This window comes from Cupressus sempervirens, chromosome 1 (genome assembly GCF_028749045.1).
Source record: "Cupressus sempervirens isolate cs-2001-9-10 chromosome 1, ASM2874904v1, whole genome shotgun sequence".
Taxonomy (NCBI): Eukaryota; Viridiplantae; Streptophyta; class Pinopsida; order Cupressales; family Cupressaceae; genus Cupressus; species Cupressus sempervirens.
Window position 1 is genome coordinate 319,198,548 of NC_143118.1, and position 10,139 is coordinate 319,208,686.

The 10,139-nt window shown below is 32.2% G+C and overlaps 1 long non-coding RNA gene across 3 annotated transcripts in view; it reads right to left on the minus strand.

The window, feature by feature from the left end:
* Positions 1-3,609, minus strand: part of LOC149577430 (uncharacterized) — a 56,705-nt gene extending 53,096 nt beyond the window's left edge. For 2 of the 3 annotated variants that reach the window (XR_016352726.1, XR_016352695.1), the window contains exons 1-4: positions 2,914-3,609; positions 2,494-2,680; positions 2,298-2,410; positions 2,051-2,172 (exon numbers count right to left, since the gene is read on the minus strand). This is a non-coding gene — a long non-coding RNA (uncharacterized LOC149577430). Of the gene's footprint in view, positions 1-2,050; positions 2,173-2,264; positions 2,411-2,493; positions 2,681-2,913 lie in introns of all 3 variants that reach the window. The other variant, XR_016352709.1, reaches the window with a different exon arrangement.
* Positions 3,610-10,139: the final 6,530 nt, after the last annotated feature.

The following is a 10,139-nucleotide window of genomic DNA, read 5'->3' on the forward strand; positions in this document are numbered from 1 at the left end:
TAACAATTGAAATAACGCAGGAACAAATGCTATGGTTGCAGGACAGAGCATATGGATTCAGATAGGATTAATCATAAATGGAATACCTAAGGAAGGGTAAGCAGGACTATTGGAGAGTGGAAGAAAGGCATGGTGGGCCAGCATGGTCAGAAGGATAAACCCAACCTCAATATAGAATCAGTCCTAATATTTTGAATCAGGATTTGGGTACGCATGTAGATTGTGACCTTATGTGAACCACTGTTGCTTTGTTTGAAGACTAAGGAGTTATGTTGTTAAAGAGTAATTGTGAATATTGTGATTGTACCTAAGTGAGTAAAGGGTTTGGTTGAATTCAAGAACCAGGAATATACCTTGTTACATGGTTTAAATATTGATTGTTGCATTGATGGGATTGAGGAACCTATCAAGGTTGTATATTAATCTGATTATAATGATGAAGACATCGACTGAATGCCTCTGGCCCTCTAATAAACTGTCTGATTGATAGAATCAAGATTGGATCATCAGGATCCTAATGAAAAGAAGTTGTTTGGGGATTCTCTGCATCAATCAGGCTTTGTATATTTTGTTTGAAAATATGATGTAATCATATTCATGATTCTGTAAAAATTAGACAACAAATGTGTAACTGAAGTTGAGTAATACATAGCCAATAGTGGCATGTTGTGATGGTTAAGTTGTTGAGTTGTTATCCTTGCCATCAAGGTTCAAATCTAACGGGGATGAAGTCCCCTGTATGTGGCCTCACTAGTTCATAGCTCTAGGTCAAAGCGTTTACCCCTCTTTAAAAGAAGTTGAGTAATACATGTATTTATATTTTCAACTGCATTTAATTGATATCTCACAAGATAGGTAAGTCTTACGGTGGAATCAATCATGCTACATCATATAGAGGCAAAGAATAAGGTCTACAGCAGAATGGACCATGCTACATCATACGAAGGCAAGGAGTGATGTTTGTGATGGAATGGGCAAGGGTTACATCATACAAAGACACTATTGGTGAAGGATAATCCATTGAATGTTAGATGACATAAGTGAATTTCTTTCATATGCATTAGATATTGTTACCTAATCTCTAGATTAGAATCGTATATCTTTTATAGTGCCAATTTATAATGGTTAAGGTAATTTATATTGCACTAACAATATAGTCAGTTGTTTATATGTAGTTGTTCCCTATTTGAGGATTGCAGGATCTAAGTCACAATTTACCTTTTTTAAGGCATTTTTATTGGTAAATTTATATATCTAACAATCCTACAAATCTAATTTTAAAGAGCTTTGTGATTCTAGGGTAAAAACAAGGGGAATCCCAAAAAAGAGACATTACAATGTTAGACATTAATCCTTGCACTAGCAGAGATTGAGGAACAAAACAAAAGATTTGTCAAATTAAGGTGACAGTCAAGCTAAATTAAAAATTTTAATGTTTCAAGGATCGTTTCTGCAAATGTAATAACACTGCCGTGGCATTGGAGTGTTCCAAATGCAGATTTGAATCTCATATAAATATGAGAGGAGACATGTCTCATGAATAGACATGTCTCTATGGTTTAATCATCATTTAATTAATAATAATATATTAACAAAAATAATAATATGAATAACAATATATATACGAACAGGATGTTTTTAACAATTCAATGGATACATTTATGTGAGTGGTATATAACTTACAAACAAGTATAAATTGATAAGTTGGTAATCTTTTAATCTGATATATGGACTGCAAAATGATTTTTGGCAGCTCACTGATTTTTTCACAACAGTCATATCATAATGGTTTTTAACATCTAAACGAAAAACTCAAGCTAATATAACATGAACGTTAAATGCACTGGGAGGGTTTCAAGCAAGAAGTAAAAACAAAAGCATAAGCATGATATAATTAAGTTTCAAATTACTCGAGATATTCACAATTTGCATCACCTAATTTGTTCTTTCTTGGGAACATCCATTCATTTTTCTTCCAAATTTAATTTGATTATAATGATAATTTCAAAAGCACATGAACTTTACAAAATCAAATTGTGCTAAAATCAACCTCCAGCAGTGTTGTTGCAATGCCCTGCAGAGTGGGGCACCTGGGTATATCTCCACGCATTGGAAAGTGGTGTTCAGTTTAGTAAGAAAGTCTTTGTTCACTCCCTCTTCCTCAGCTCAAATCTGAATCAGTTTCAAGAATGTGATTTAAAAGCAAACAAAAGCCAATGGAAAGGCCTCACTCTAAATGAATGTACATTTGAGTCCAAAATTACCTTGCAAGCATGTGAAGGCAGACAACTATTTACCTTTCAAGGTTCTATTCCATCTTATCTCTTGAACAACACCAATAGGCTCACCCATAGTCTCCAATAACCCATCTAAACTGCATTCTTCTCCAGTGAGAAAAATATCTGCAGATCTAAGAACAAAATAAAAATAAAAGTTTTAATGATTACTTGCCTTAAATAAAAGCCCAAAAATGCATATGAAAACAATCCTTACCTGCAACTTCAAGAACACCTAGAATATCTATTTGTATCTTGAGAGCAATTATAGAGCTGAAATAGTCATTCTCATTAAGATTAAAGCCACAGTTTCCCTGGCATTCCCACTCACGAGTCCAAAACTTATTCCCATTATTACTAGGGCTCTATAATGAAACCCACTATTTTGCTAACTCGCCCTCTACCTGCAAAATAGTTGTATTTACAATAAATTTCACCCTATTAAAAACAATTTTCAGAATGAATAACGAATATTGGTTGTTATATGAGATCAAAATTAAAAACAATTTTCAGAACGAATAACGAATCTTGTTATATGAGATCAAAATTAAAAAGCTTTAAAAACTAACAGATTAATAACTCTTTAGGTGAAAACCCAATTGTTGAAAATCGGTCGACATATCCATAGCAAAAGTACCTCAACCTCTGTTGTTGAAAATCACGTCAATCCTGCCAATTCTGAATTGAAATGATTCCACAGAAAGAGGTCGTTGAAAATTCTTTAATCCTGCCAATCCGTCAACATATCCATAACAAAATTCTTCAATTCTGTTAATCCTGCCAATACGTCAATCTCACTTCATTAAGTATTCTCGTAGCCATAGAGAAAGCTGAAAACTGCCTCACAGAATCCATTGATAATGTTTTTTATGCGTACAACAGACTGAAGATTTCCTCCTGTTTTTGGAGGGGAGTCGACCCTGCGAGATTCTTAAAGAGGCAGAGGCGGAAGAAAATCATTAGGCCTGCCTTCTCGTGCTTTAATTTTAACGGTAATATACATATAACATAAACAAGAGATGAATTCGCGCTTTCTCAAACGCTAATATACATAATGAAAGAAACGATAGCTGAAATCGTGCTTTTTTAAAAACGGTAATATACAAAGAACGGATACAAGAATTGAATTCATGCTCATATACAGAATACAAGAAACGAGATTTTAAAGCATGCTTCTTTAAACGGTAATATTAAAACAAACTGCATCTTCTTGTGGCTTCAGAGCCGTTGGCGCGTGCTCCTCCCCGGAGTGAGGTCAAAATTTGAAAAATAAACTACACGCCGAAGTGAGGTCAAATTCTGGGGAAAAAAAACCTCAGATTTTTTAAAAAGCTTATTCGAAAACTACTTATTGTTATTCATGTCTTAGATTGTAAAACTAATATTTATAACAATTTTTTTTATTAATCTAATGTGATTAATTAATGTGTAATATTGTTAAATGTGAATAAATTATTTTGTTGTTGTCTGTTAGTAAACATTGTCCTTCCAAAATTAAATACAAAGAATGACTCAAGATATCCAAATAGAAGAACAATTGCCACTAACAATTGGAAATACTATCATGAGATTGATAGCTTTCCTCTGAATTGAGAGGTACAGCTCCCTCTTAAAAGGATATTCAGAAAATTTAGATAACTGGTTAACATAAAGGTTTTCTAGCATTTACCTATCACTATGGGATAAATACAATTATAAAATTTAAAAGTTGTACAATGAAGAAAGAAAATGAACAAATAGCCACAGGACTACCTGTCCAATTTCTCATATCACAGGGAAAGTACAAAGAAGCATTATCTTATTTTGCTGACTATGAATGATAATGCAAAACTGCACCTAAAACATGAAAGAAATGATTATAGAATCATTTTCAATCTAAGAAAACCATATTTAGACTTTAGAATCTGATGTATGAAACTCTCTTTTATTTCAGATGCATAACAAAACAATAACAATATTATTTTATCTCTGTCATTACAATCAAGTTGCAGAAAAATAGAAATAACACTGCTATTCCCCTCCCTGTTACAATCACTGCACATAAAATATATTCTCCCTTTCCTATCGCTGTAGAACTGCTGGTGAAGAGAAGAACCCCTACTACATCTGAATCTTGCAATAAATAACATTTTGGGTTGTCTTTTGGTTTCCATAACTGTTTCTTGAAAAATCAGTTTAATCATTCTCATGACTCCTCTTCTTCTTTACCCCTTTGGAATTTTAATAGCTGGGCCACTTTAAAGTTTCATAAATTATAACAAATCTTTTTACCAAATTTAAAATGAATCCCTTGTGCATTTTTGGACAGATGGCATGTGCTGGTTACAGATTGCAATCATAATCCTGTAACTGTCATTAATATACTATTGCACTTAAATAGTCATAACTTTTGATCCATCAGGAATCTTGTAAAACGGCTTGGAGAGGATTTAGATAACTAGGTTTCCTTAAACATATCCGAAATTCAGCTCAATCCAATAGTCGGATTAAAAGTTGTGGGCCCCGCAACATGACTATTTTTCTGACTGCAGAATATTTGCATTTGCTGATGTGTTGACAGACCTACATAAAGTTCATTATAACTTTTGATTTTGACCAAATTTTGAAGATCGCTTCGGTGAAGAGACAGAGAACTTGATTTTGAACAACATATCCAAAATTCAATTAGATCCAACAGTGGAGATAAAAGTTATACCCTCCACATTGTCACTGCTATTTTAATGCTGTCAAAAATCTGTAGTTATAGGCTGTATTAAAACTTATAATAGTATATACACCAACACTTGCATAGAAATCACATGTTGGAATTTAATTGTAAGTTGCATAAGAGCCTGCCTATTATGTCTCCACCGTAAATGCCTATATTCATTTACGAATTTATCAAGTGCTTGGAAAGCCAAAACATATTACTTATAATGAAATAAGGTCCAATTTTGAATTCATATCCTCCATTATCATCAATGCATCTTTCATAGCAGATAACAATGATTTCCTTTGACTTCCATCTCATCTCATTATCCACCATCCTCTTCTGGCCTCGGGTCTTAGACTTGGAACCTTGAAACAAGGTCTGAGCTTGATTTTGAATTTGAGCCACAAATTCCAACTGCTGAATCTGGGCCATTGATTTGTGAACTGCATACTTGAAACTGTCCATGAGCTTTGAACTTAAGAACGGTGGATTCTTTTCAGGCTTCACCATTTCAAATACAATTTTGAAGCTCCCAATCTTGATTGAATCATAATGATTCTCGAACTTCTGATTGCTAGGGCTGAAACTGAAACTTTGAACTGAACACTGCATTTTGCACCGATTCCAACATAAACTCGAAATTGAAGTTGAACTGATCTAAAACTTCAACTTCAACTTCAACCTCCCCATATGTGAATAGGAATGCTGAAAAATAGGAGAATGACTGACCTGTTTTTAACATTTTGTGCTAATGAAAAAACTTGAACTTGAACTTGAACTGGCTGGAAGCTTCAACTTCGACTTCGACACCCAAAAGTATATACGAAATTACTGAACTTGAAGTTGAACTGACCTGAAGGTTCAACTTCAACTTCAACTTGGGCACTACCATGACTTAAATGTTTGACTTTAAGGCTGAAGAAAAATATAAGTGTAACATTGTCTTAGATTGTAAAACTAATATTTATAAGAATTTTTTTTATTAATCTAATGTGATTAATTAATGTGTAATATTGTTAAATGTGAATAAATTATTTTGTTATTCATGATTAAAAATGTTAGATTGTAAAATTAATATTTATGAGAATTTTTTTTATTAATCTAATGTGATTTATTAATGTCTAATATTGTTAAATGTAAATAACTTAGTTTAGATTTTTATACTTTGTAGAATGTATTTTTTGTCATTCAATTTATAATGTTAAAAATATAATATATACTTATATTATACAATCTTTTAAGAAATATTATTATATGTTATTATTATTAAAATATTATTATTTTAGTATTATAATTTATTTATAATATACTAGTATAATATGATATAAATCCAATAAAAAATATATATCAATAATTATATTTACCACTAAAATAAAAATTAAGATTAGATTAATCAATTAATAATTATTTATATAATTATAACAAAAAATATTTTATTACTACAATTATAATTATCGATAAATATAACTATATAATATTTAAGTTAAATAGTTCAATTAAAATATTTATATACTATAATAATTTTACTAAAATAAAACTAAAAACTAGATTCAAGTAGTAAGTCATTATGTAGCACTTGTTTAAATTAGGAAAGTATGATTATTAGGACTAAAACTACGTAATAATCATTTTTCAAATTGACGCAATTGCACTAATTAATGTGATAAGAGAAAAACATAAGTAAAAGGGAGTTTGATAATATTTTTCCTAGAAAAAGTCTAAAATGTCAATAGTTAACTAAGGAGATAGTAATAAAAACTTGTTTTAAAACCAATAAATATCTATGACTTTCAAAATGGAAAATCCTAGATGGTAAATCAAAAATTTTGGAACCCTCAATTGTTCTTTCCACTTGGTATATGTAAAAAAGAAGAATGCCCAACCATTCTGGAATCTCGCAATCTAGTATATATGGTTTTCAATTTTGGTGCCTAGTTCCCTATGAAAGTATTGGGAAACACATTAATTCATGGATGTAGCACATAGGATTCATTCTATCTAATGGAACTTGCAAAATTATTGGGAAAGACCAAGAACATGGGGATAACAAGGTTTTAGTGACATCGCTAAATAACATTTATTGTAGCATAACTACCTATTCTAGTTGAGCAACATTTTTTGGTCCTTCACAATGTGAAATCATGGCCCAAATGACCTTTATACTCATAAGGGATGGTATGATACCTCAAGTACATAGAATAATTCATCAATAATGGCTTCCCTAGGTTTTTGTATAGTAATACACAATATGAGTACATGGAAAATAAGAAAACCCTTTAGGAGATGTAGGTCATTATGCCTTACAATTAAGACATCTTGTTTTATAGATAATAACTGAAGTAATACTCCATGTTTAGGTTTTCCTAGCCACTTCAGCCATATAGTCATTTTTCACATCCCAAAGGAATGAACATTATGGATATGAAGTGAAGATTTAAGGATCAATCCAACAAAGAAAGGAATATAGAGCAGGAATGATGGGGACACAACCCAAGCACAGAATGGACACAACAGGAAAAGGAAAATTTTATTAACTGTAAAAATATGCTAGTACACTTAGTGCAGAGAAACAGACTCCAAAACATGCCCTATGGGCTTACAATAGCATAAATCTGGAGATAAATTCTTCTCCCAGTACCTTCTCTCAAACTCCACTCCTAACTACCTTTTACAATGCCAAAAATGTTCTTAAATAGACCCCGGAGGGTTAAGGATTAAGAATACATTCTAGAAAGTGCTAGTTAGCATCCACCAACCAAATAGAAGGCTCTATAAGTCGCATTAGAAGTCGGCACAAAATTAGAAGAATCCAGAAATGGTAACCGAACTTTCGAGAGGCATAACTTTTGAACCGTAGCTCCGATTGACAAACCGTTTACATTTTCGAAAAGCACTCGAAGCGTTCTATAGCCGTATAGACCAGCTTTTCTTGTCCCCCATTTTTTGGCCCTGTTCAAGGTCATTTAATGCCCCTAACCTAACTTTGAAGCATTCTTAGGATGTCTCTAAAAATCGAAAAACTGTGATAACTTTCAAACCGTGGGGCCTTTTGACCTAATTATTTTTTTGGAATGCTCTAAATTACAATGACAATCATTCGACCAATTTACACCTTCTAGTTCACCAAAATGATGGCTCAATTACATACTCATATTTTTCTGGCATTTACACGTATCCCAAGGTGATTACAAACTCTAACCCATAACACTAATAGTGGAACTGTGAGAGTTGGAACCTTTATTTGACCCAAATGGGTATCCAGAAATGAAAGCACATCAAATAGAAACTAAGTCTAAGTACATTTTTTTGGATGACATAGGATTGCCCTTATACCTCTAGATGCTCTTGCATCAAGGAATGCATGAAACAACTAGAATTGAGGAATTAAAAGATATAATTATGAATGGGGGTAGATAAAGAATCATGGTGTGAGGACTAGGTATAGTGTAGGGGACTTCAAGGGGGATAAAAATAAGAAAGTTGAATAAATGTAAACAAGAGAATAGGAAAATGGTGATAGGTTCCCCTAGGAGTTCAGGGTCTAAATGTAATATGCAACTAGGCCTTAATGGTGGAGAGGGAGTTGAGAAGAAGACCCAAGATAAAGGGTGAAATAGAGCCTTAGATGGTACATAAGATTTGGAATGCAAGTAAAGAAGCATAATGACAGAAATATTGAAAGAAATGAATTTGTATAGATTAATGCATCAAGAGGAATATGGACCTTAGCACTAGGATCCAAGGTCCCAATTCCATCAAAGTTTCTACACCCAAAGAGAAAGGAAATCAAAGAATATAGGAGAGGAATCATACTATGTCAAGAAGTTCACAAGGATGAGGATCTTGTACCTAGTTATTATATCTTGGATAACTTATGACCTAAGAGAAAACTAGGGGAGAGGTTGACGAAGACGAAGTATATATTAGGGATCTAGCAACCTAGAGCTTTGGTCTCAAGTTATAATTAAGACATATAACTCAAGGAAGAAAAAGGACCCAAAATAAATACTCATGAAAGTAAAAATCTCAATCACAATAATAAACATAGCTAAATAGGGATAGAACACACAAACAAAGCGAGACCTTGGTGAATTTAGAAATTAAAAATTTGAGTTTGAACATTAACATGAGTTGGGGATACATGTGTTTTGACAATACGATGAGAATCCAAATGTTTGAAACCAAACCATAAAGAGGCACGAGGAGAGAAATATAACCATGCATGTATTCATGATCAAGTGTGGATCATAATTGAAAAAAGATGTGAACAATAGGATATAATATGAAATGAAACATAATATTGAACATAGTAGAGTAACATTGCTCACATGAACTAATGGTTTGGCTTTTGATACTAGCCACAAGTAGGTAGCTCCATCAAATGTTCTAAAAAATATTTGAGATGGCACATATTGTGAGCACGCCCCTCTACAACTTCATATAGTCCATGCCATAATTAATTACATTTCTAATGTTTTCATTTATCCTTCGATATAGCATGCACATGAGAACCAAATATTCAAATAGTTTTAAGCTTCTATTTATAGTAATTTATTATCAAATATGTGTTTGTGTGATAAAATAATTTCATGTTCAAGACGTCTTTCATCTAACTCATTTAGTTGCATCACTCTTTGTTAAGATCCTACTCCTTCATTATTGTCATGCAATAGTTATTATACAAGTAATATGAGCATATTAACACCTTGACACCCAACCCATAAAAAGGTACGGATAAACTATGACAAGTGGTTATACTTTAAGTTACCTTGCCAACTAACATTATATCTTTTAAGCTATCATTTCACCTTCTTTTGTTTATATATAAAATTACTGTAATTATCTTCACGAGGCTCTTATTATTGGACTTGGCTTGTCTATGTCATTAGGGGTGATAGAGAGATTAATCAATTAGATTAAATTACATATTGGGTGTATGAATTTTAATTTTTTTGTTTTTTTTTGTTTGTTTGTACCAATCCTTGTACATGCGTATAATTTTCTTATAATTATATTTTTTAGGATATTTACCACAACTATTGATGTAGTATTATGAGCTAGGATTGCCTTGAACCACTTACTTAAATAGTCAATGACTATAAGAATCCACTTGTATATATTTCTATTTCTATAAATTTATCATATACATTTAATTCCCTAATGTTGAAAGA